We start from the raw sequence: 26,688 nt of genomic DNA, 5'->3' as shown, positions 1-26,688 counted from the left end.
AAATGCCAAATGAAGATGACAGTGGTGAAGAGGAAGGAATTTACACTCTTCAAGATGTAATTAACAGCTTTTTCACATCAGTGTAAGTATATCATTACAATTTATTTGATCAAATGTTAAACCAACTTTTTATTAAATGACAATACAACTCTGTGCTGGACAAGTAAAGTGGCATCCTGGTAAAGACGTTTGTTGATAAAAGTCTTAACACATTGATTATTGAGTTAATTTGCTTTCTTCATCATTAATTCTTCTTCTTAGAAAATGTGTCCTCAAATATATTTGTAGTGTTTATTTTTAATTTAATTTAATGGACCTTTTTTTCTCAGGTTTAGGACCCTTCACCATGTCATCTTCATTTGGACATTTCAAAGTTGTGACATTTGCAATTGCTGTTGCAAAGTACAGAGGGAACATGGGTTGAACCCTTGGAAGGCACACTCAGATTTTGGGTGTACATATGGTACATATCACAGTGAGTGAATGGAAGTTTGTAAAATTCCATTAGGCTTGTTTTCTGTTGAATTTTGGCACCAAGCCACTATGTGTTGATTGATGTGTTCTAAGCACATGTCGACCCAAACCATACAAATATCCCCTCACATTGGCAAGACTTTCATTTTGCTTTAAGTGTATGAGCTACCTCATCATTGTATAACTAACATCTTGTAGCACACCCCTTAAAGTAGGTTGTGACATTGCCCCGAAAACTGCAACAGTGTATTGGAATGATACTGTTGCCAAAAAATTGAGTACTGCCAGGATTTATGACTATTGGTGTTATTGTTGTGCAATTCCTTTTGTGAGGCAGAATATCTAACTCCGGCTGATACCATAATTCAATAATGTGTTGCCAATTGAATCTTATTGTTTTAATGATATCCCTTTTTTCCATGGTGACATGTTTTGGAACTGGAAATGTATAATTGGCACTGAGTATCTGTATGATGTATGGTTTGTTATGTTTAAGAAACGTTTGACAGACCAATGTATTTCAAATATAATAAAATAATAGTTGTTGATTTTTATTTTTCATGTTTACCTATTTGCAATTCTTTCACAAATAAATAGTCATTTGATTTTTTTCATTTTAAATTGTATGATGGAAGAAATCAATGAATAAATACAGAAAAGGAATACAACACCAATCTTTGAATTTGATAGTTTTGATTTTATTAAACAAAACTAAATACATTAAATCAAGCTGATAACCAAAAAGCAAACAAAAAAAGGAAAAGTCAGTAATGGTGAATTAAACCATTGTTGAAGAGTCAAAATTGTTTGAAGTACAATGTTCGAAATACAATTGGTTTCAGAAAGCTAACCGCATACAGAAAATAGTCCACAGCGTGAATGGTAGTCACACACCGGAGGAAATTAGGCTTGGTGCCTCTTGGTGGTGGTCTTGCCATTCTTTCCTGGTGGTTTGAATGAACTTGTGCTCCTCTGGGAGGCTTATGGATACACAGTTTCAGGGACTGAGGTTGTTGGCTGCAGTTGTTGCCTTTTGTGGCAGGGCCTCCCTGTCTGTGGCTGAGGCAGATGTAGTTGAACCACAGAAAGGGAAAGATAGAGCTGAAAAAACCCTTCACATATGGGTGTAAATGTCCTGCTGCCCTATTCAGGGACCCAAAATTTGAGTTTAGATTATCCATCTGTACATTGTGTTGCCTCTGCAAATGCTACATGTTCCGGAGCTAAGTGTGGACCTGGCTACTGAAGTCTTGGGATTTATGGAGAGATTCCAAGACTTGCTTGATGATGCCCCGAGTAACAGTCACCCCATTGCCTCCCTATGCTGCCCATAGTTTCCCACCCACAACCCCCACTACCCTGTGGCCTGGGCCCAATGTGCCGCATCCCAATGATTCCTGGCTAAACTGGAGGTGGTGGTGTCTCAACAACAACCAGGACTGGGAGGCACTAGATTGGTTTGAACACAGAAAGTAGAGGTATCAGTGAGTTGAGGTTTGTAACAGCTGGCATGAGAGGTGTAGGTGTGAGCAGAGTGAGACTCACTGGAGCCATTTGCCCAGGTAGACCAGAAGGGGCCAGGCTGCTCCTCTTCATTCGGACTTTCAGGAGTGGAGTCATCACTGGAAGCTTTATTTCTGGGCTAGAGTGGAGGTTTCCTCAGTGCCAGAAGGTTGACCATGGGCTCTGGTTGTAGGACCTATTATGAAAAAAATTGATCCTCTGTAAAATTCTGGATTACGCATACAATGAGTTTTAAGCATAGAGTTGTAGCAACTTAACAGAAAATCAATATTGTAATTGTACCTTACAGTGGTAGTGTAATTAGTTACACAAACAGTTCAAATTTCATACAATACAACTTCACATAAACAGTAAGAAGATGTACTGAATTATATAAAAAATAAATTAGGAACCATACATGATATCTACCAATCATTCAACACAACACAATACAGAGGAGAAATGTGAAATTCAGACATTTACACAACTTAGAATGATGTTTATCATTAGTCATCCTATTAACATGGCAGAGTAAATTTTTCACATATACTACACATATTCAGCATACAAAGGTACATACCTTAATATTTTTCGTTTAAAACATTTTTACTTGAGCAACTAATGACTGATTCAATTACACAACAAGAAAAGGACATCATACAAAACATCAAAACATACAATTTACAAATGAGAGCATAAAATAGAGATGTATCCATAAATGACCCTTTACCATATGTGAAAAAAAAATTGGAAAAGGGAGAATGAGCAACATTAGATTGCAACATGATTTTCACAACACATGGTTGTTGCAGTTATTTCACTGACACATTCCCAACACTTGCAAAATTGTAACTTGAACATACCTAGTGAAAATCTGCAGTACAAAGAGAACAGACATTTACTATTTGAAACACATATATGTTATTTGTTATTTGGTGTACAAAACTTACAAGCACCATAAACATCATGTGAATTGCAATGGAGATTGAAACCTGTAATCTTACATACAACACAATACAGTCAAACAAGCAAGCCAGACAAGATGCTACTAATATAGGGCTCGATTAGGATTGCGGTGATTCCGCATCCTCCGGGCTGGCTGAAGCCACCGCCGGCCCAGAGGATGCAGAATCACAGCTGCGGTGAATGGAAAGACCCCCCGCCACATTAGGATGGCTGGGGGGTCATCGGCGGACGGGAAGACCGCCCGCCGTTTTATCGCCGCGGTCGCCTTCCGACCGTGGCAGATAAGCTCTAATATGGTGGCGGTGTCTATCAGACACCGCCAGCCATATTAGGATATGCTGCAGGACATGCCTATCCGTGGCGGCAATGCCGCCACGGAAAGGCATACGGTTTTTTCTTTGGGGGCCCGTTGCAGGCCCCCAGGGTGAAGGGGGGTGTGGGGGGTGCACATGCGGGGTACCTATGGTACCCCATTGCATTTGCATGCACAAACCAGCAGGCACCGCGTGCTGCCTGCCACCTTGTGCATGTAAATGCTAAGCATGCATTTTTAACCTTGCGGTGGGTGCTGCGCCGCAAGGTTAAAGATAAGGGTTGTGACCGCCAGGGTGGCGGTCACATCCTAATTCACATGGAGGTACCACCGCTGCCCCTGCGGAGGGTCCCTCTGCCTCGGGGGTTGCGGACGGACGCAGGTCTGTCCGCCATCCTAATGGCCCCCATATTTAGGTTTGTATGCCAAAGAAAATTTGCAAAACACATTTGCAACAGAGAACTTCAAAGCAAACAGGACAATTAGGTTTAGTGGCATGTTGAAAAGTCTATTTTACCAGTCTCCACTCCACCAGGGATTCCTGCCAAGCCTTCAGGATTTAAGATCTGCAAGACCTTCTCCTCCCAGAGAATGAGTTGTAAGGGGGTCTGGAAGAACCAACACAGTCCTCTGGACCTCCAGGGGATGCCTGGAGGCCAGGTAATGCACTCTCCCTGGTAGGTCCTAATTTCCTCTTGGGCACGCAGGTTGTTTGCTACAGCATTCAAAGTCAAAATCAGCTTTATTCGGTGCATGTAAAAGTGAACACAATAAAAACATACTAATACAGACATATACTAACAACATTCCTAAATAACAACATGATTAGTTCAAAGAAGTTAACAATTTATAAAACTTCAAGCCAAACAATGGCAAGATTAAGGCAAATTTCCGATACAAATAAATACAAGTATACCTATTGTACGAAGAACTGTTAAAACATTATCCTTGATAGTCTAAGTTGGATCAAGTTTTACTCATTGAGCTGTTCATGTAGCATTAACCAATTATAAAGTGCTAATGCATTAAGGTGCCAAGGATACATGAGAGATAAGCTGCCACAAGTTATGTGATAAAGTGCCAGTACATTATTGGTGAATACCAGTACATAAAGTGTGCAATGCCACGTCTTATCATGATAAATGTTTAAGAGGTATATGCTAAAAACAATCCTCCTGGTTTTCATATAACAATGCATCCAGGTGCACAAAGTCTTTCTTTTCTTAATTATTAATTGTATAAATCGAGTTACAGTTTTTATAATTTTCACGTTTTTCAGGCTACACACAAAATTAAACGTGTCTTTATAGTTATAAAGCATGTTTGTTAAAAAAAGGGGTTTTAAAACTGATTTCCGGATATCCCTATAAAAACTACAAAAAAGAATAAAATGCAACGTAGATTGTGGGGTTTTGCCATCACACGGGCAGGCTGGTAATTTATGGCACCCCTTTTCCGTTCTCAGGAATGCAAATAAATAGTGTAATATGCCCATCCTTAACCTGATTAAATAAAATCAATGCTGAATGTCCCTTACCAGGATCAAATATGGCCGAATACCCCCATGAGCTGGCGTTCACAATGAGAAACCACGCTTTGTTTTTGTGTGGCAGCCCTTTCTCTTTCATATTCCATGGCGGTTACGCATCTCAATTTCAAGTCGTTTTTACTATATTCCAAAATAAGTGAGGGGTTCTTTTTTATCAACATTTACTTTGCATCATGTTAAAAGGTTAAAAATGGACTCCAACCATTGTATTTTTGAACTGTGGTCCAGAGCTAGGCAATCCCATTATTATGTCTTTTGTGAATTTTGTTTCTTTTTTTGCCCATAGCCCTTACCAAAAAAAACGTAAGGCCTGCCATACTTATTGTATCGCTTAAGTGTGGTACAGACAGTTCTTTATGTACTATGATGTTCGCTTTTGCTATTGGAACTGCAGTAATCGTTTTAAAAACGTATTTTCATTAGTTTGTAGGGTGGCTGGATTTGCTCCCCCCCATATTGCGGCCCCGTAACAGACTCCTGAAACACACTTACTCCAAAAAAAACTTAGAATTTCTCGAATAGTTTTGTGGAGAATCTAAGAATACCCTCAATATTTCTTAGAAATTTCATGTTACATGATTCTATGTGCATATTCCATGTGCTGTTCTTGTTCAAAATAATCCCCACATACGAAAAAGATGGCACTCTATTGATAGCAACCCCGCCCACATGATGCTGTCTATTCTTGGGCCTGTGCTCCTGCATGACATGACTAATGTTTTCTTTAAATTTAGCTGTAAGTCTTTGTCAGTCATGTACAGGGCAAAGTTTTCTATTAGGTGTTGGAAACCGTTTGCTGTCCTTGATAATAGGACAGCATCATCTGCATATAATAAAACAGGGGTGAACCGTATTCCGACTTTCGGGACATCTGCAGTACTTTTTCTGTAAAAATAGGTCTACGTTGTTAATGTATAGGGAAAATAAAAGGTGCGCTAATACGTAACCTTATCAAATGCCACGAATGACCCAAGCATTAGGCGTACAATCGCCCATTTCACTATACCGTACCCTAGAGTTTGAAAATGCATACATTTGGGATAAAAGTGAGATTATTTTAATAGGGGCCCCTAGCACTTTCAATGTTTGCCATAGTTTTTGATGGTTAACTAGGTCAAAGGCGCTAGTAAGGTCCACAAAACATAAATGCAGCGCCCCCTCCTTAGCTAATGTATATTTCCCTAATAATAATTCCAGATTTAGGCATTGCTCTACCGTTCCAATACCCCTTCTGAAACCATACTGTGCCTCTGTTAAAAATTTGCTTCATTGGCCCAGTCTTCGAGCCTTTCCAAAACAATTCGGCCAATCTGCTTGGAAGTGGAATTAAGAAGGGATATTGGACGGTAGCAATTTGCCTCCCTCTATCCCCTTTTTTCAAAATGGGGAAGATTATGCTTTCAACCCAAGTAGCAGGTAGTACTCCCCCCAAGGTGGCATTAAAAACATTCAATAAAATTGGTATCCAGAAATCCATATTGTACTTAAAAATATTGATAGGCACCCCGTCCAGGCCTGCAGCTTTGCCTTTGGCACTTTTTTGGAGGACTATTTTGATTTAATATGTCGTTATTGGTGTTAGTTTAACGGGTTCCACTGAAATAAATGTTCCCTTTTTGCTCTCTTTTATATTTACACTGTCTGGGTTAAAAATACTACCGAAATGGGAGACCCAATCTTCTGGTGGTACTACACAGTCAATCTTTACTGCGTAATGCTCTTTAAAGTACTGGTCATTCATTGTCTTCCAGAAGAGATCTGAGTCTTTCAACTCGGCTGCCTGGATGACTTTCTCCCATGCTCCCTCACAGATCTCCCTTTTTCTTTCTTTCAAACAATTTTTATAATCTTTCCTAACTGAGCTAATCCTATGGGGGTCTCTTGGTTTTTGTTTAAATACCTGTTTCAATTCCGCGTTCAGCCTCACACACTCATGGCTAAACCATCTAGGGTTAAGATCACAACATTTCTTCCTCCTTTTAGTTGTTAAATCACCTGCAATTTCATTAGTAATGTTATAAAGGCATTTATAATTGCTGGGTCTGAGGTAGAGCTATTGAAGCAAGTGTTTAGATCTCTAAATGTTTTCGATTTAAGGTTTTCCATGAAGGTAACAGGGTTCACCCTGGTCCATTTTATTGGGACGCCATTATTCCCTTGGGTGTCCATGTCGGCATTTGCTGTCTTTGCCTGTATTTTTGTTGTCAGATTTATTTTCAATGACACAGTTAAGGGATGGTGGTCACTAAAAAGACTGATGTTTATCAAAACTTTTTCTAACAGTTCCTTACCATTGGCTGATATAATAAAATGATCTATGTTTGAGGATGATCTTGATCCTACAAAGGTGTACATATTTATTTCATCTACTAGCGTAGTGGGTTCTAAAACTATTAGATCATATTTGTTCAATGAATAGTGATGGCTTCCCCATACATATCATGCGAAGAATGTAGGATGCTATTGCCAAAATCATCACAATAGCCACAGGGTTCTCCTACTTCAAATTCACATTTAGTGCAATTAAAATCCGCAGCTCAGACTAAAACATAATCCCCTACTATTCCCTTTAAGAAGAGGTCCAAGTCGCTTTCTAATGACCTTACTCCTTGTATTATCGAGAACATTATTATAATAGTTTACTACAACAATGGCCTAGTTTCTTTTAAAGTAAAAGTACAGAAACTGTTAATATGGCGATAAAGTAAAAGATTTCTTGATGGTCAGGGGTGAAGTAACTGCGGTTAGTGTAGCTAGGCCACCTTTCGCTCTTCCCATCCTAGATGGGATGTCATTAGTACAGATGGTTTGGTAGCCATTTGTAAAAAAAAAAGTTCAATACACCATGTTTCCTGAATCAGGACTACCCCAAACCCAGCCAGCGTTTGCAGCCAGTTGACATCACAAATCCTATTTTTAATCCCAGTGATGTTCCACCTCATAATCTTTAAGAGCTTGCTGAGGTATATACTAGAAACAGCCTTCATCAAGTTACTATTCAAAGGGCTATTACTATTATAATATAAAGGTCTATCAAGAACCTCTATATGGGCTAATACAATTAAATTGCCATTATCCAAAATAATGGTTAAATCATCAGTAGTGCTATACAGAGACTCTCCCATAGTGGATTCCTCAATTTGAACTATGAAATCAACCTTTGACAATCCACAATTAATAGTGTGATCCTTATGCATAGATGAAGGATCAGCGATAGTATGCCAATCTATTTCGCTACTTCTCCTCAGCGGTGCATACCTGTTATACAATGGCATGTTTAACTGTATATTAAATCTCATATATGCATTAGTATAACTATGACTAGGCCTATAAAAAAAAAAACAAGGGGACGGCCATTACATAATCAACATTATCTGGGCAATTTCTTTTTCCATGATTCAGTAAGATATTCAACAAGTCACCCACCAATTTGTTACTTCGAAAGTATACCACAATACAATCGTAAACCAAAACCAAGGAGTATCTTGCATTAAAAATACAATCTGTCAAAAGTCATGTGTGGACATATATCATACAAACAGAAAAATAAACTCTTTGTAGCAGGCTTGTTTCTTCTTTTCGGTTTTTATTTTTCTTTCCACTTCAGGTATTATTTTTCAAAGATGCTTAACAAAACAAGATGATCAAATGAATCCAATTCAATTGATGGTCAACATATATCACAATACAGCCAATACAGCCTACGCGTTTCGTCCTCAATGGGACATCATCAGGGCTGTGAAAATAAAGAAAGAAACACAAATATAACTAACCAATTCAAAGATACTTCAATTATCCAATCTATAATCCTACCTATATAACAATCTAAGGCAATATGAACCTCAGCCTGCCTATATGACAATTCTGCCAAACAATGTCATTTGTTCAACCCTTCTCTACGGTTCCTGAAGATATTGACAATGCAGTTGATATGTTTACTAAAGCTACCAAAACGGCCATTGACGAGATAGCCCCTTTAAAACAATTTAGACCTCGACCAGCCAAAAAACAAGAGATCTGGTTCTCTGAAGAGCTCAGGAATCTGAAGCAAACAGCCAGAAAATTAGAAAAGAAATGGAGGTCCACCCATCTTGCAACTGACAGGAGACATTACTGGGATGCATTAAGCATTTACCATAAAGCAATCAGAACTGCGCGAAAAGCCCATATCACCTCCCTTATCACGGCTGCAGACAATTCCCCTAGGGTTTTATACCAGGTCTTGCAGTCCTTTACCAATCCAGCAGCATGTGAGAGTCCCGACACTTCTTCACAATTACTTTGTGATAAAATATCTCTATTTTTTTCTAACAAAATAGATATAATTTATGCAAAAATAGTCAACTCTAACAATACGTTGACTACCAATGCAGTGTCCATCTTTCATGATTCAGAGTTTAATAGAGGCCCCCACACCTTAGACATCTTCCCCCCTATTACTCCTAAAGATGTGTCTCTACTCACTATGCAGATTAAAAGCGGAAGTCCTGATGACATCATCCCAGCAAGACTCATGCCCACCTTGTTGGAAACTCTATCCCCCACTTTTGAAAAACTTATTAACTTATCCCTGAGTACAGGCTCCGTTCCCAAACAGTGGAAACAGGCCTTAGTTAGGCCTATCAGGAAGAACACCGCAATTCTCTGGACCGATCTATCAAACCTCAGACCTATCTCCCTGTTACCATTCTTGGGAAAGCTCACTGAGAAATATGTCAATCGCCACTTATCCAGCTACATTGAGATAGCGGGCGGCCTAGACTACTCTCAATCTGGGTTTAGGCCGAAACACAGTACAGAGTCCACCCTCCTGTCTGTTACTGACGACCTGCATATGTTTCAGGACAAAGGCTACTCGGTAATTCTGGTGTTATTAGACCTGTCGGCAGCGTTCGACACCGTGTCACACAACATCCTTATTGACCGGTTGTTAAACGTAGGGATCAAGAACAAGGCCCTTGCCTGGCTAAGGAGTTTTCTTACCGATCGCACCCAGACCGTCGCCATGGGTGAATATCGATCAACAGAGGTAGAGATTACAAAAGGGGTGCCACAGGGCTCCTGTTTGAGCCCAACACTTTTTAACATCTACGTGGCACCCCTGGCAAGAGTGATGCGCAAATTTGATTTCATTCCCGTGTCATATGCGGATGACACGCAGCTCCTCTTTCCCTTTCAAAAACTCACCACTGAAATAAGAAACTCCTTCTCCGCTGGCATGAAAGCCGTCGCACAGTGGATGTCCACCAACTACCTACAGTGCAATGTCAACAAGACGGAAGTAATGCTGTTTGGAGATGCCAAATTACTGTGGACCCCAGATTGGTGGCCGTCTGATCTTGGTACTGTCCCAGAGCCCAAACAGGTCGTTAAAAATCTGGGGATTCGTCTTGACCACGACCTTTCACTCAAACAGCATAGTAACATGGTAGCTGGCTCATGCTTTCACACCATCAGCATGATGCGCAGAATCTTTCCCCTGTTACCAGATTCTTTCAGAAAAACCCTAGTGCAAGCCCTCATACTGAGTCGCATTGACTATTGCAACAGATTGCTCCTCTCCGCTAATGAAGGAGTCCTGGACAGACTCCAGGTGGTTCAGAATACGGCAGCTCGCCTTGTCCTAAATGCCCCTCCCAGAACAGCTTCAAAACCTCTCCTTGACAAACTACATTGGTTGAGTATTCGACAAAGGGCCAAATTTAAGATATGCTGCATTATCCACAAATGCTTAAACGGACATGGCCCGACCTACCTGGAACAGAAATTCACCCCCTATACTCCCTCCAGATCACTGAGATCTAGCGAAAATCTTTTGTTGGCAGTACCTCGTGTTAAAAAAACCAGACACGGAGGGAAAGCACTATCTGTTGCAGGGCCCACACTGTGGAACAAACTTCCTCTGGCCCTTAAGCTATGCACAGATCATTTGAAATTCAGGAAACAACTGAAAACTTTGCTGTTTACCAATAAAATCTAGTCCCATGCCTCTTCCTTGCCTATCTGTTGAAATCTTATTCGGTATCAAAGCGCAGAGATACTCCAGTTGGAGTCGATTCCAGCGCTATATAAACTCATAAATAATAAATAATAAATAAATAAGTACAAATTTGGTTAAAAAACAGAACCACTCAGTCTGAGTGTGACATAAAACCTGTTTAACCCTTCATTTGGTTTATCAAGGCAAAAACCATTTTACCACTGAATAATTCATTCCATGTCAACGTGCACCTTAAAATTAACAATTTACCTCTATTAGTGCAACAGTGTTCAAGGATCGCTCACCTAAATGACTTTTGACAGATTGTATTTTTAATGCAAGATACTCCTTGGTTTTGGTTTACAATTGTTTATTCTAGTGGCCTTTTGTGGTGGGCCATCCCAAGTAGAGTGTCTAAAAATTATTTATAATTAGATCGTGTTAAAATTGGATTTCACAAAGTGCTCAGCATAGGGAACCCTCACCACACAGCATAGTTGTTTCACAATACAATGGCCCTGACATGATTTACTAGATTTGCCCAACCAGTCAACTCTCCTTAGCATAAGTATGTCCTGATGTAAAATGTGCGCCCTAACATTAGTGTTTACAGAAATCCAGTGGACCACTTGATTCTTCTGAGACTCATACGTTTCCTTCTGTTTCACCATTAATTTAGGCACATTATTTAAGGCTATGACATATGGGGTAGCTTCAGGTGGTAAGTTCAATGTCCCCTTGGAGTTAATATCAGGATATATCGCTCTATTGTTCGTGAGAGGTTCTGGAGTTTTATTTACTCTTGTGGCATTATTATCCACTCTGTCTGAACTTGTATCTTTTGTCGGTTGTATTAAGGTATTCTTTGGTATGCCAGCGGTGGTCATCTCAGTTTGCTTTCTAAGGTTGGTTATAAATTCGGTGCTTGTTTTTTCTTTTACAGCCCCCATTACATTTTGGTGCTGGCTTAGGGATGCTAGGTGTCTTACTTTTCATTTTTTAGGGTAATATTTCAATAACCATGTCCGTTAGAAATGCCATATCTTTTGTAGCAGCTTAATTTCTTACATTAAACGTCTTTCAATACTATCCATTTTGCCATGTAGTTTCTTAAAAAGAATTTCGAGATTTAGCGGCTTCTGTTTTGTAGGATCGCCCTCCCCTCTTATCAGCCCAGGGTTATCTCCTGCCATTTTTTGCTTAGCTTTTGTTTTAGCCTTAGTTGTAGTTGTTGTTCGCCGGGGGGGATATCAGGGATGCATTGTCTGTTAGATCAGAGATTTCCAAAGATGAGGTTAGGACACATGAGTTAGAAGATGTATCTGGTTTTACATTTCTAACTTCATCAACTTCAAGTGTCTCTATCTCTTTGCCTTTGCTTCTCATGTTATCTTTGGAGACTAAGGGTTTCATTCCCACTTTTGGTTCAGTCTCCTTTAGAGCGGCATCTAGTATGGATCTAGTTGCTGCCAGTTGCTCCTCTACCTGAATGATTTCATTATTAATAAGAGCCACAGCATTTTTTAAATATTTCGTAATGGAAGCATTCTTAGTGGGCTTCTTCCCCCTTCTTGCGGTAGTTTCCTTTTGCCCATATCTAATCAATATGGAGACGATGTGATTTCTCAGTCTCTCAGTCTCTTCACACCCAAGTCCATTAGTCCACTAGTCCACTAGTCCACTAGTCCACTAGCCGGGGAACCTGAGGGTGATGACAGCGAATTTTTAGGGCATAATGGTAGGCAAAATATCTGAAAAAAAATCTCACAATGACACCTCACACAGTGCTGCTTGCTTTCTTCAATCAAGAGGGTTCCCCCTGTGCTGTGTACTAATGGGCCACTGTTCACTGTACACGAGACCACACTGTTCTTTTCCCTACTCAACAGGCGAACCTCGTCCCCTCAGAAACATGCCCTTCAGCACTTCGGCACATATAATAACAGGCCACTCACGGTTCCTGCTCCCAGCTGCGCAATGCTCTCCCGATCAGGACTAACCAGCACCCGTTCTTTCAGCACTCTGCTGGCTTTTTTTTATTAAATGCGCTGCTGCCAGGTCGCTGCCAAGTCACTAGAGCCCACTAGAAACCACTGAAGGCCACTGGAGACCACAGCCACAACAGACAACCACACCACACAGATAGAGCTCCACCTGTAACCACTGCTGTTAGCTCTCAGCACCGTCAATGGCCATTGACCTGACCTTAGTCCAGGCAGCACTCTCCCCGTCAGCTCCGCCAGTAGTTTACCACCGACAGCAGCTCCTGCAGCAGAGTTTGAACCTCGTGCCCGTCTCTGCCACAGGTTTTTGAGCACTTGGATATTGGGCCTTCTGACGAGCGCTGTGTGTGACTTTTTGTGTTCTGTTTTTCACTTCTTTTACAGGTCTCTGCCTCGTCCGCTCCTCTCAACGCCTTAGCGCCTCTCGCCCTCAACGCTCCGACGCTCCTCTCCTCCTTAGCTCCGCCCCCCTACCAGACACTCTCCCGACTCCTCCTCGAGCCCGCCTCCCTCCCCTTCTTAACGGCAACTGCTGCAGAGGAGTGCATGTGTTGAGCTGACCTCGGTCCAGGCAGCACTCTCCCCGGAAGCTCTGCCAGTAGTTTACCACTGACAGCAGCCCCAGCAGCAGAGTTGAGCCTCACGCCCAACTCTGCTACAGGTTATTGAGCACTTGGATATCGTGCCTTCTGACTAGCGCTGTGTGACTTTTTGTGTTCTGTTTTTCACTTCTTTTACAGGTCTCTGCCTCGTCCACTCCTCTCAGCGCCTTAGCGCCTCCCACCCACAGCGCTCCTATGCTCCTCTCCGCCTTAGCCCCGCCCCCCCTACCAGACACTCTCCTGCCTCCTCCTCGAGCTGCCTCCCTCCCCTTCATAACGGCGACTGCTGCACAGGAGCACGTGTGTTGACCTGACCTCGGTCCAGGCAGCACTCTCCCCGGCAGCTCCGCCAGTGTTTACCGCCGACATCAGCCGCTCCAGCAGAGTCGAGCCTCGTGACCGACTCTGCCACAGGTTATTGAGGACTTGGATATCGCGCCTTCTGACTAGCGCTGTGTGTGACTTTTTGTGTTCTGTTTTTCACTTCTTTTACAGGTCTCTGCCTCGTCCACTCCTCTCAGCGCCTTAGCGCCTCCTGCCCTCAGCGCTCCGATGCTGCTCTCCTCCTTAGCCCCGCCCCCTACCAGACACTCTCCCGCCTCCTCCTCGAGCCCGCCTCCCTCCCCTTCATAACAGAGAACGCTGTGTGGTCGTGCTGCTGGCGTGCCGAAGGCGTGCCTAAGGCAAGCCCGTCTGCGCCCGTCTGCGCCCGTCCACGACCCGACCGCGACCAGTGCCAGGAACCTTGGTTCTCCAAGCCTCCACCAGTATACCGTCGCCAGCCTCCTCGCACTCAAGGCCAGTCACCCCACAAACTGCATACGAGCCTCGCCCGGCAACACACAAGGACCATTCTCGTGCATACACTGCTGGAACTCGCCTATAGCTACCAAAGGACCGCCAGCAACAAAACCCTCCGACACGATTAACTGCATCCTTCTCAACGTGCGCTCCTTTCACCAGCAGCCCATACAGGTCTGGGACATGCTCGACACACTCGCGCCCAATGTCGCCTTCTTCACTGAGACCTGGACCAACGCCACCTTCGGACCGACATCGCAACAGCTATCCCGGACGACTAAAACTTCCAGAGAAGAGACCACCCAAACCGCCTGGGGAAGGACTAGCCATCACACACAAAACCGCCCTCCAACTCTCCACCTACATCTCGAGCAGCCCCCTTCCCAACATAGTACAACTTCACTTCCATATCCAAACCAACCCCAGGACGACGCTACGGGGCACACTCATCTACAGACCACCAGGACCCCCCGCCCAGCCCACTACCACCATCACCGAACTCGCCACATATCACGCCATCACCTCCACTGACTGCATCCTGCTCGGGGATCTGAACTTCCACCTCAAAAACTGCCAGGAACCTGACTCCAACGCTCTCCTCGAGAACCTCGCCAACCTGGGACTGAAACAGCTCGTTAGCATCCCCATCCACAGAACAGGACACACCCTCAACCCCATCTTCGCAGAAGGGTCAAAATCTGTTTCACCCACACCACCCGGCTCTCCTGGACAGACCCCCATGCGTCCACTTCACTTTCAAGTCCAGCACTACACCCAACCAGCCCCGCACCCGCCTCGACGGAACTGGAGTAAAGTCACCGAGGAACTTCTTATCTCCACCCTCCTCCACATCCCCCCAAGGCCACCACTGACACCAACGCTGCAGCCAGGGAATTCCTCCTCTGGGTCACCAGCTGCGCAGACAAGCTGGCACCTCTCCGGCAGACCACCAAACAATGCTCCTACTTCCACCTGAAGATCATGACCCTCTATGACAATTTCAGCGATCCAACAGATGCCAACACCCCTCCACCTACATCTGCTGACACGCCTACCATCACCACCTGGGACCCCGCTTCCGTCGAACTCATCTCCTTAACCATGAAGAAAACTCACTCAGGTGCCCCTACGGACCTTTGCCCCGCGCACATCTTCCACAGAGCCTCCACTGCCATCGCTCCCAAACTAGCCTGCACCATCAACTCCTCCCTTGCTTCTGGCACCTGCCCCATTGACTGGAAATGCGTGGAGGTGAAGCTCCTCCTCAATAAACCAACGGCCGACCCTACTGACCTAAAGAACTACTGGCCTATCTCCCTCCTCCCTTTCACGGCCAAAGTCACGAAAAGGCTCGTGAACGCCCAACTGACCACCTTCATCGAAAAAAACTGCATCCTGGGCCCCTCCCAATCTGGCTTCCGCAGCAACCACAGCACCAAGACCGCCCTCCTCGCCACCACCGATGACATCGGCATGCTGCTCGACCAGGGCCACACCACAGCCCTTATCCTTCTCGACCTATCCGCAGCTTTCGACACCGTCTCACACCGCACACTAGCCACCAGGCTCCACAACGCGGGAATACATGGGGACGCCCTCAACTGGATCTGATACTTCCTTTCCGGCAGAACCCAGAGAGTCAGGCTCCCCCCTTCCTCTCCGACCCCACTGACGTAATCTGCGGAGTTCCCTAAGAATCTTCACTAAGCCTGACTCTTTTTAACATCTACATGACCCCCATCGCCGCCATCGTCAGACAGCACGGGCTCAGCATCATATCCTATGCTGACGACACCCAGCTCATCCTCTCCCTCACCAAGAGCCCAGAAGACACCAGACTCAGCTTCCAGGAAGGAATGAGAAACGTGGCAACCTAGATGAAGGACAGCTGTCTTAAACTCAACTCCGAGAAGACCGAGGTTCTCATCTTCGGACCCTGCCCCTCCACCTGGGACAACTCCTGGTGGCCTCCCGCCCTTGGGGCCCCACCCACCCCTACAGACCACGCTCCGAACCTTGGCATAATCATCGACTCCTCCCTCTCCATGAACCTCCAAATCAACACTATCTCCTCCGCTAGTTTCAACTGCCTCCGGACCCCACAAAAAACCTTCAAGTGGATCACCCCGACTGTAGAAAGACCGTCACACACGCACTCATCACCAGCAGACATGACTACGGCAATGCCCTCTACGCCAGAATCAACAAATCCCTCCTACACGTATTCCAAACCATTCAAAACGAGGCCACCAGGCTCATCCTAGGGACACGCACCGCGAACATATGACCCCACTCCTGTGAGAACTCCACTGGCTCCCCGTCGAGAAGAGGGTCACCTACAAACTCCTCACCCACGCCTACAAATCCCTCAACATCATCGGACCCAAATACCTCAACAACCAAATGTGTTTCCATGCATCCAAGAGGATTCTCCCCTCAGTCGACCTCGCCCTGGCAGAAGTCCCCTGCATCCACAGAAGCAGAGCGGGCGGGAGGGCCTTCTCCTAAACCGCAGCCATAACATGGAACACTCTCCCGGTAGACATCAGATGCTCTCCAACCCTGCACACCTTCAGACGGGCCTCAAAACCTGGCTCTTCGACTGACTGGAGCAGCCTTTCCCTCCTCCCAGTGCCTTGAGACCCTCCCGGGTGAGTAGAGCGCTTTACCAACCCCTGATTGATTGATTGATTAATCGCGGCTCTCGGTTGCCTAATCACTGCAGCTCACAACCACAATCCGACGATGAAACTAAACTTGCTCCTGCCATGTTAAACACCGTAAAAGGTTCAGTAGCTACTGCTGCTATTGCTGGGGGGAGGGGGGGCTTGGCATTTTTACCGACATTTGTACCGCATTCACGACCGACCGCTCCCAGCCTTTCACCACCCTCAGCTCCTCGTACCTCGCTCCCTCGCTCCTTGCAGCAAATCGTGGACTGGATTTCTGTGTCAACTATTCTGGCCCACATTTGCCTTTTCTGTGCTATAGTTGTAATTTGTACTTGGGCTCCAAACAATTGTGGCTCTACTCTAATGATTTCATCTACCATGACTGACACTTTATCTTCATTAAAACGAGGATTTTTCCTTACTGCCATTATGAGAATATGAACTGAAATAAATAAAATAACCCACAGGATGATAAAGAAAAAGGGCTAAATGAAGAAGCAGAGAGCAAAAGACAGAATAAACTGAATTTAGTGGTAAAGTGTTCTGGAAAGTTCTGCTGTGCTGCAATGGCAAATGATTATGGTCTGAAATGTAGTGTATTTTATGTGTGATATGCAGGAGTTAACAATAAAGCAAATTACATCAGGTGTATGATGCTAGCATCAATCCTACAGTCACAGGACTAGTCCAATGATTGGCCGCATCTCACTACGTCGGCAAAGAGATGCTAGAACACCGCCAGAACTACTATGAAATCGAAATAGGTTAGGCAAAACCCCACCACCCTCATGGTGATAGAGTACTATTCAGCAGCCGAGGAATGCACTGGATCAGCAGCAGTGACCCACGTATGTGGCTTTACACACTCTGTTGACGTGGGTGGAGAGTCAGCCAGTACACATCTAAATAGGGCAGGCGGGATTCCGTCAGCTTGATGGCATACTTAAATACTCCACCGAGGATTGACGACAGCAGTCCCACCAAGATATAAATCAGGCTCTAAATGTTTGCTCTTTTTAAAAATTAACAGCACTGGTCTGTACATTGAGGTAATGTGACTGTTGTTTGATTGATGAGTTCTGAGTTGTGTTCCCACACATTACCTCCCTGCAGAGTCAGTGACTGCTCACATCCAAGTGCAGAAAGAGTTGTACTTGGCACAGTTTGCAGAGTCAGGGGACCAGTGGCAAATAACCTCAACATCAATGGATTTTTTACGGGGGATTTCTTTATTAGTTTTATACCTCCAAATCTGTAGATCAAGCGTAAATACCATCATACAGCTTGCCTCCATCTGCCGAGGTGGTTCGTGTTACAGCAACATTACAAGTCAAAGTCTAGATCAATGGTTACATTTGTGGAGATTCCTCTATCATCAATATTCTCAGCATCATTTTGTGTTTAAACAGAACTCAACAGTAATAAACTCCTTAAAACCACCTCCCCCCAACCCCCTCTCTGCCCCCTCCCACTACCCTTCACCCTGCTGCCGGGTCTCTATAACTTGAGGCTTAACTACATAATCCCTATGCTGGGTCTCCGTGCGTCTCCCCCTTTTGTCCGGGGGCCTCCCCCTGCCCAGAAGGTGTTGACCCTGAACTGTCTGGTGTAGACTGGGAGGCCTGTCCCGCCATCTCCTGAATCATTGCTCCCCATGCCAGTAGGACCTCGGGTAGTTTGTCATCCCTCCTGGTGTTCCGCATGTGTTCCTCCTCCGCCAGTGCCCACTCCCGCAGATCCGCCCTCCACTTTGCTAATAATGGCCCTTGCTGGGAAAACCAGTGGATCGCAGGACGCCGCTTGGCTACAACCAGGCCCAACATCAGGAATCGCCTGCTTACTTTCGCCTAGGATCTTGAGGAATCAAGCCCAGGAGACAGGCACGCGGGTCTAGGGCTACTGTCGACTTCGTTACCCCGGTCAGATTCTCGAGGACCGTCACCCAGTGCTTCTGGATCACTGGGCACGCCCACACCATATGTGGAAAATCCGCCTGAGCGCTATGACATCTAGGGCAATGTGGATCCCTGGTGTCATCGATGGCCTGGAGTCTCTTGGGTAAGAGATAAGTCATGGGTATGATATTATACTGGATTTGCTTGAAGCGATCACTCTTGTGTATTTTTTCCCAATCTCATGTTGTAACCTCCTGCGGACACACCTGCTGCTATTTATGTTATATCCTTGGGGGGCCTATCCTTTTTATCTTCCCTCAGTGCCTGTAAATGTGAGTACAAACTTACGTCCCCCTTCCATCGCAATTATGGTGACCAAGGTTCTGGTGTGCACCGGAGCCTCTGGAAACGAGGGTCATGGTTGCCGCACCGTTGCCGCTATTTTAGCGTATTGTAGAAATTGCCCCGGTCCCAGCTCAAAGGCGGTCACTGCTTCCTGATAAGTGATGAATTTATTGTCTGGATAGAGGTCGGACAGCATCAGGCAGCTCCCCTCCTTCCATTTGTCTGTTAACATGACCTGGTCTATTTGAGCAAAGGGTGGCATCAGCCAAAAATCCATCTCTGGGGCAAACGGCCTGTCTCGGATTAGTTGCCGTACCACCAGCCGCACCAGTGGAGGACCGTGTTCTCGTTCTCGTTCTGCCCCCTACCCGCCACAGAAGCGCTCCTAGCTGTTGGTCCCCATATGTACCTGCCAGTAGGGACCTCTCCCACAAGGGGTCCATGTCTAACCAGGCAATTGCATGTTGAAATTGTGATGCGAAAGAGTTCTAAATCTGGAATCTCTAAACCCCCTTTGCCCATCTACATTTCATAACCTATAAACTTACCCTACATTGCTTCCCATTCCACTGTAATAGGACCAACAATGCATATTGTTCCCTGAATACCCGGTGCAAAGTTCATAGAAGGAACCTTGCATTGTGTACAGACATTGAGGCAGGACCGCCATTTTTTTTAAGGCAATCTTCCCCATCAGGGAAAGTTTAAGTGTGTTCTAGAAGGTGATACTACCCTGCAGACCCCGGATTATCCTCCCCATGTTATGCTGGTAAAAAACTGTTGGATTCCTTCCGATCCATATCCCCAGATAACGAAGCATTTCTTCTACCCATGGAAGCCCTATCTCTGGGCGTTCCCCGATCCAACCGTGTAAAGCTGTGATTTTGTTTTGTTAATGGAAAGCCCAGAGGCAGCCGTAAACTGTGACAGTGCAGCTATCAGAGTCAGCAATGACAGTGTCGGCCGATTCAAGTAGATCAACGCGTCATCGGCGTACATCGATACAACATGCTCCATATTCCCCACCCATATGCCCTGTCCCTTGAGTACCCTGCGAAGATGACAAGCCAACGGCTCCATTGCCAGGGCAAAGAGGAAGGGGGAGAGCGGGCATCCTTTCCGCGTTCCCCTCGTTAATAGTAATATGTCCGATACAAAACGTCCTGTGCGATCCCTGGCCACCGGTCAAGCATAGAGCAGTTTCATCCAGTTTACAAGCCCTTCCCCCAATCCCATTTTTAAAAGTACCTGCCATAGATAGGCCCATCTGATTGAGTCGAATGCTTGTTCGATATTGAGGAACACTAAGGTGTTCTGCTGGGCCCGTCCCTCCAGTGATTGCATAACGTGGGCGAGGCGGCAAATATTCCGCAGCGTATCCCTGCCCGGTATAAAGCCGGTCTGGTCATCATTGCACCTGGCTGATAATTTTAAGATCCACATTCAGCATTGAAATGAGCCTATAAGAGCTGGGAAGGAGGGGGTCATTTTCCTGGCTTGGGGATCATCACTATCAATACTTCCTGCTTGGAGTCTGGGAGCAGACCCCGATCATAGGCCTCCGCTGTAATTTCGAGGCATTTTGGGATTAGGACCGGCTATGCCGTCCATCCCGGCGGACTTCGCTGTCTTCAGGGCGGCGATCGCTGCCCGTATTTCCTCCCCCCTAAGGGGGCCTCTCAATGCCTTTTGACTGTCCGTGTCTATGAAAGGCAGTTGCATCTCATCAAGATAGGTCTCCACAACCTCGGGGGCCATGGGGGGCTGGGGCTCAGAATATATTTTACATAAATGGGTCCAAAATACGTTATTAATCTCAGGTTGAGAATCTACCGTCTGACCCAGATCATTCTCAAGTGCCAGAATTGGGTGGGGTTGAGTTTCCGCCCAAATCAGACGTGCTAATAATGGCCCTGTCTTGTCTCCCTCTGTGTACCATTGACGCCTGCTGGCGTTTCTATTAAATTTGCCGAGCAACCGCGCCAGCGACCAAGATGGCCGCTTGAGCATCGGCTCCGCCGGCCGCCACATCCTGACTTGCCATCCGGCACACTATCCTGAGCCCCGTCCCTACCATCCGGTGGGGGACCAGCGCCTGAGCCACTGGGCGAAATTCCGAATGATTTGGGCGCTCGGACGACTCGATTCCATTGTCTGGAACTTTTGGGGTCTTTAGGGAGCGCCACCGGGACCCAGCGTGTGGCACTGCCCGCTTTGGAGTTCAACAACAACAGCGAGTGGAACCGGAAGTGCGCGGTGACACTCGATCCACGAAAGTCACATCCAATCTGAGGGGCTCTCGGGTCCCCATCTCAAGCCAATTGACTCAGCGCACCCTCGCCAATACGAAGCCTTCTAAGGCTGCACCGATTGCCGTTGCGAAATAGTGGTTCGCTTGGTTGGCGGAGTTGGTGACCGTACAGAAGTTAAAAATGGCGGCGAGGGGGGATCCCGAGAAGTTACCCCCAAAAACATTGAGGAATACCAGACCGGTCCAGTCCACCAGACTGGAAAAGTATAGTTTCTTCAAGGGCTCCCCGGTGGACGAGAAACGCTCTCAAGTGAGTGGCCAAGAGGATGGCCCGTCTGGAGCGGACCCGACACTGAAAGACCTGATGACAGCGATCACCGGGATCCAGTCGTCGCTCGGTAAGATGGACTCCAAGTTGGACACAGTGACCATCGAGGTAGGCTTAATCCGAGCTGACCTGACAAAAACATCGGAAAAGGTCAAATCACTTGAGATCAAAACATCGAGTCTCATGGATGATGTGTCGGACCTCCAGCGAGAGGTGAGAGATTTGAAGGAGTCTCAGACCCAATTTGCCCGTAAGCTGGACGAGTACGAAGGACGGGCGAGGCGCAATAACGTCCGCATCCTTGGCGTACCGGAGAGATCAGAGGGACAGACCCCGGATCTGTTTGTGGAGGATCTTATCCTGAACCATCTAAAACCCAAGGGGCTCAGTAACTTTTTCACCCTTGAGAGGGCCCACAGAGTCCCTGGTGGATGCCCGAAGATGGGGGCGCCTCCTCGCCCTATGATTGTCCGCATTTTGAACTTTAGGGACCGAGACACTAATCTGCAGACTGCAAGATCCTCTGGACCTTTGGCATACGAAAACGCGTCCTTGATTTTTTTCCCTGACTTTACCCAGGCAGTCCAGAAACAAAGGCAGGGTTTCATAAACATCAAGAGAAGGCTGCGCGCCTCGGAAATTAAATATTCTATGCTGTTCCCTGCCCGCCTCCGGATAGAACATGACGGCAAAGCTTGGTTTTTCGATCATCCAGATGCTGCAGCGGACTGGTTAGACCGAGTCCAGGGGCCGGACACCGAAGGGGACACACCGATGGACAATGAGGAACAATGATCCCGTGTTGATCGTAGCAGTTGACCATGGTGGCAAGGGAGCTGGTTTGATGGGGGCGATCTCTTAATCCCCACTGACATTGTTAATATCTTGGGCTTTTCTAGTATCGATGGGGGTTTGTATGCGGGTTGGGATGGTGGAGGCTGGTGGCCTGTTGTAAGGTCCTCCTCAGTTTTCTACGCTTAGATATTGTAGTTAGTTCTGGGGTGACAGGCACACTGCTAGTTGGGGATGTGCAAAAGATGCATGCAGGGGTGCAGGGTGGGGGGTTGGGGGGCTGGGTTGTGGGGGCTTTTGTTCATTGATTTGTGTTTTGTTTATGACCAATGCTTGCAATGGATGTCACGTAACGCTTTGGAATTTTCGGGGGACGAATATGGCTTCAGCTAGACGGGGTTTGGATGTGTCTGTCCTCAGTTGGAATGTGAATGGCTTGGGAGACAAGATCAAACGTGCAATGGTGAGACAGTTGATTAGACGCCGGTCACCAGATGTGGTCTTACTCCAGGAGACTCATCTTATGGGTAAGAGATGTATGGCGTTACACAGGGAGGGTATAAGCTGGTCGCCCATGCCGATTTTACCTCGGGCTCCAGAGGGGTGGGGATACTAGTTAAAAATTCCTTCCCGCTCACCATACAGGCTACCTGGTCTGATAATCGTGGACGATATGTCGGCATCTCGGGGCTTTGGGAGGGCAGAACAATCACATTCCCTTCAGTATATGTTCCCCCCACATTGCAGACAGATACCTTTCGTGATCTGAGCAGGAGGGGGCGATTTTAATGCGGTCAAGGACGGTGAAATGGATAGGTACCCCTCCCGTGCGTTACTGCCCTATAGTAGATGGTTGTCGGATTTTGTTATTGGAACAGGTATAGTGGATGTGTGGAGGCTCCGACACCCTGGTGACTTGGAATACACACAGGCGTCCGCAGCGCACCAGAATTTATTATATGCTGTTGCCTGCGCCGCAGACGGTGTTCATTGAGGAAGTGCGTCATTTGGCCAGGGGAGTGTCTGATCACTCTCTGATTTGGCTGCAGTTGAAAGTTGGACAGGACAATGTGGCTAGGGTTGCGCCGATTAGAGCTTGGCGGTTGAGAGACCCTGCTTCCAAAAAAAGAGCTGGTGTGTGTCACTGATAGCTACTTTAGAGAGAACACGGGGACAGTTGACTCTGACTGCTCTCTCTGGGAGGCTTACAAAACTGTTGTCAGGGGGGAGGCTCTCTCCCTAATCTCTGGGCAGAAGAAGAAGAGTAGGGTGGAAATCAACAGGGTTGAGGCGGAGCTATCGGCCGCGGAGAGAGAGGTCTCCACCACATGGGACCCAGGGGATATACAACGCCTCAATCTTTTTTGGGACGAGTTCAAACACTTAGCGCGAGAGGGGGCAAGGGAACAACACGCTAACACCCAAAGCAGAATCTATAAACTCGTAGACAAGGCCGGGAAACTTATAGCGTGGTTGGAGAAGGGTGACGGGGGGTCGCGTCTGGTCCCGGAGCTGCAGATCGCGGGCTCGGGGGTCACGACAGATCCACAGCTCATAGTAGATGAGTTTGCCCATTATTACGAGGGGGTCTACACCTCGGCTGGGCTACACATGGTGTAAGAGAATGCGGAGGTCATCCGAGACATCCCAATGCCTGTTTATCGGCCAAGAATCGAGAATTTATGGATTCCCGTTGATATCTATAAACTTCATGCGGACCGCTTGGCTCCGTTCATGAAGGCCATGTATCTCGAGAGCAGGGAACATGGCGTACTTCCATATGACCAACGTATTGCCAACATCGTTGTTATTTATAAGGACAGTAAGCCTCGTTTGGACAGTTCCTCCTACCGCCCAATTTCTCTCTTAAATGCGGAGCCCAAGATCCTGGCTAAGCTGCTCGCGAATCGGCTGGTGAAAATCATAACTGAGCTGGTACAACCGGACCAGTCCGGCTTTATGCCGCGCCGCAACACCGCCCTTAATCTTCGTAGACTCCACGGGGTGATGGTGGGTTCGGCTCGCATCCATGAGTCAGCGGTGCTCTTGTCGTTGGACGCCACTATGGCGTTCAACAGAGTGGAATGGCCCTATCCATTTGCGGTGCTGGAGAAATTCGGGTTCGGCCCGGAATTTATACGATGGATCCGTCTCCTGTATTCTGCTCCACTGGCCCGGGTAGTGGTGAACAACCATAAGTCCCGTGACTTTCAGCTTGGGAGGGGCACCCAACAAGGATGTCCCCTCTCGCCACTTTTGTTTGCCCTGGCTTTGGAGCCGCTTGCGGCTTAGGTACGATGGAACAGATCGATCAAAGAGTTACGCTGGACTCCGGAGTGGGAGGACAACATTTCGCTATATGCGGATGATATCCTTATGTATTTGACCTCCCCCCGGCAGTCCCTCATTGTTTTTATGGATATATTGGCGATATATGGTAGATATTCGGGGTTCGCCATTAATTGGAAGAAATCGGTCCTATTTGTGTTGAGCGGTGACCCTCCCAGATTGCCAGAGTCTTGTCCGGTAAAGGTAGCACAAGGGGGTTTTCGCTACCTTGGTATCTACATTTCTCGGGATCCTAAAACGCGTTTCGAGGCTAATTTGGTTCCCTCCCTAGCCAGACTCCGCCGGGAAATTGCAAAATGGAAGGAACTGCCGCTCTCCCTATTGGGTAGGGTGGTTCTGTTTAAAATGATGGCGCTACCATGGTTTTTATATGCATTAAAGAACTTCTTTGATCCCGTGCCTCTCTCCTATTTCAAAGAGATAGAATCGCTACAGCGTCAGCTTCTTTGGGTTGGGAGGCCGCGTATCGCGCTATCTAAACTGATGTTACCCTGGTACGACGGCGGGATTGGACTGCCCAGCATTAGGAAATACTACTGGGCTTCCCAACTGGCCCCTATCAATCATGCGATCTATAGCTCCCCGGTCGCAATGGATCGTGGCCAGTTGCCGGGGGGTGAGTATACCCGGATATTGTACGGCAAGCGAGGCAGGTTCCCTTTGTTGGGTCCCGCGTCGGCTTCGGCACAAGCGTGGCATGATGCCAATGGTGCTCTTAAATGGGAGGGTAAGATAACTATGGCCACGCCATTATGGAACTCCGAAGCCCTGGGCAGCCTCTGGAAGTCGAAGGGTTTCGATCGTTGGGACTTGATCGGTATCTCCCAGGTCCGAGACATATGGGGCAAGAATGGGATATTGACTTTTGAGGAATTGCAGTCTAGACACCATCTGAATGAGAGTGAGCGATACCGCTATTTGCAAATTAAACATGCTCTGGCGGCGGCTATCCCTCGCGATGTCACGCAGCCGGAGGCCTCCCCGTTGGAAGACCGAATCCTGGATGGGTATCTTCCCACCAGAGCGATCTCTCTGGTTTACAAGAAATTGGTCAACCACACAGAGGATCCCCTGGTGAAAGTCCGGGAGCAATGGGTTGCGGATGGTTTGATCTTGGATGATGAGAATTGGGTGGAGGCTATATCCTCCCCTCGGGAAGTGGCGATCTCCATGAGACTTCGGTTGGTGCAGCTTAAGATCCTTCACCGGTCCTACACCACGGGCCCAGGGTAGTGCCGAATGGGGCTCTCCTCAAACGCGGACTGTCGAAGGGGTTGTGGTATGACTGGTACCTTTATGCACATTCTGTGGGAGTGCCAAGAAATCCATAACTATTGGACCAAGATTCACGAGAAAACGAGATTCACGAGAAAATGAGTGAGGTGTGGGGTGTGCAGATTGTGCTAGAAGCACGCCGCTGTTTGCTTAATGCATGGGAGTCTTCCGACCTTACGAGTCTCGGCAGGCTCTGGGTCACACTTGCCTGTATGATTGCCAAGCTAAATATCGCACAACTATGGGGTGCCGGTCGAGCACCAAAGGTTGGGAAATGGATGGATGACCTTGATTGGTGTATGTTTCGGGAGAGAGCTGTGTATGTGGCCAGAGGGAGACCCTGCAAATGGGGGAAGATATGGGATGTCTGGAATGCATACAGAGGAGATATCTGCACGCCACCAGAAACTGATCCAATAAGTGAGGACATTGGGGCACCATGATCCCAGCTTTCATTCTCCTGCATGATTCTGTACTGCTGGAACACAAATTATCCGAAACTGTATTGCAGATGTCCATGGCATGATGGTCTTGTTTGTTGTAACTGTCAATTATGTTTAATAAAAACAATTAAAAAAAATATTTGCTGA

Source organism: Lissotriton vulgaris, chromosome 6 (assembly GCF_964263255.1).
Source record: "Lissotriton vulgaris chromosome 6, aLisVul1.2, whole genome shotgun sequence".
Lineage (NCBI taxonomy): Eukaryota > Metazoa > Chordata > Amphibia > Caudata > Salamandridae > Lissotriton > Lissotriton vulgaris.
Note: the sequence above shows the minus strand (reverse complement) of the source record.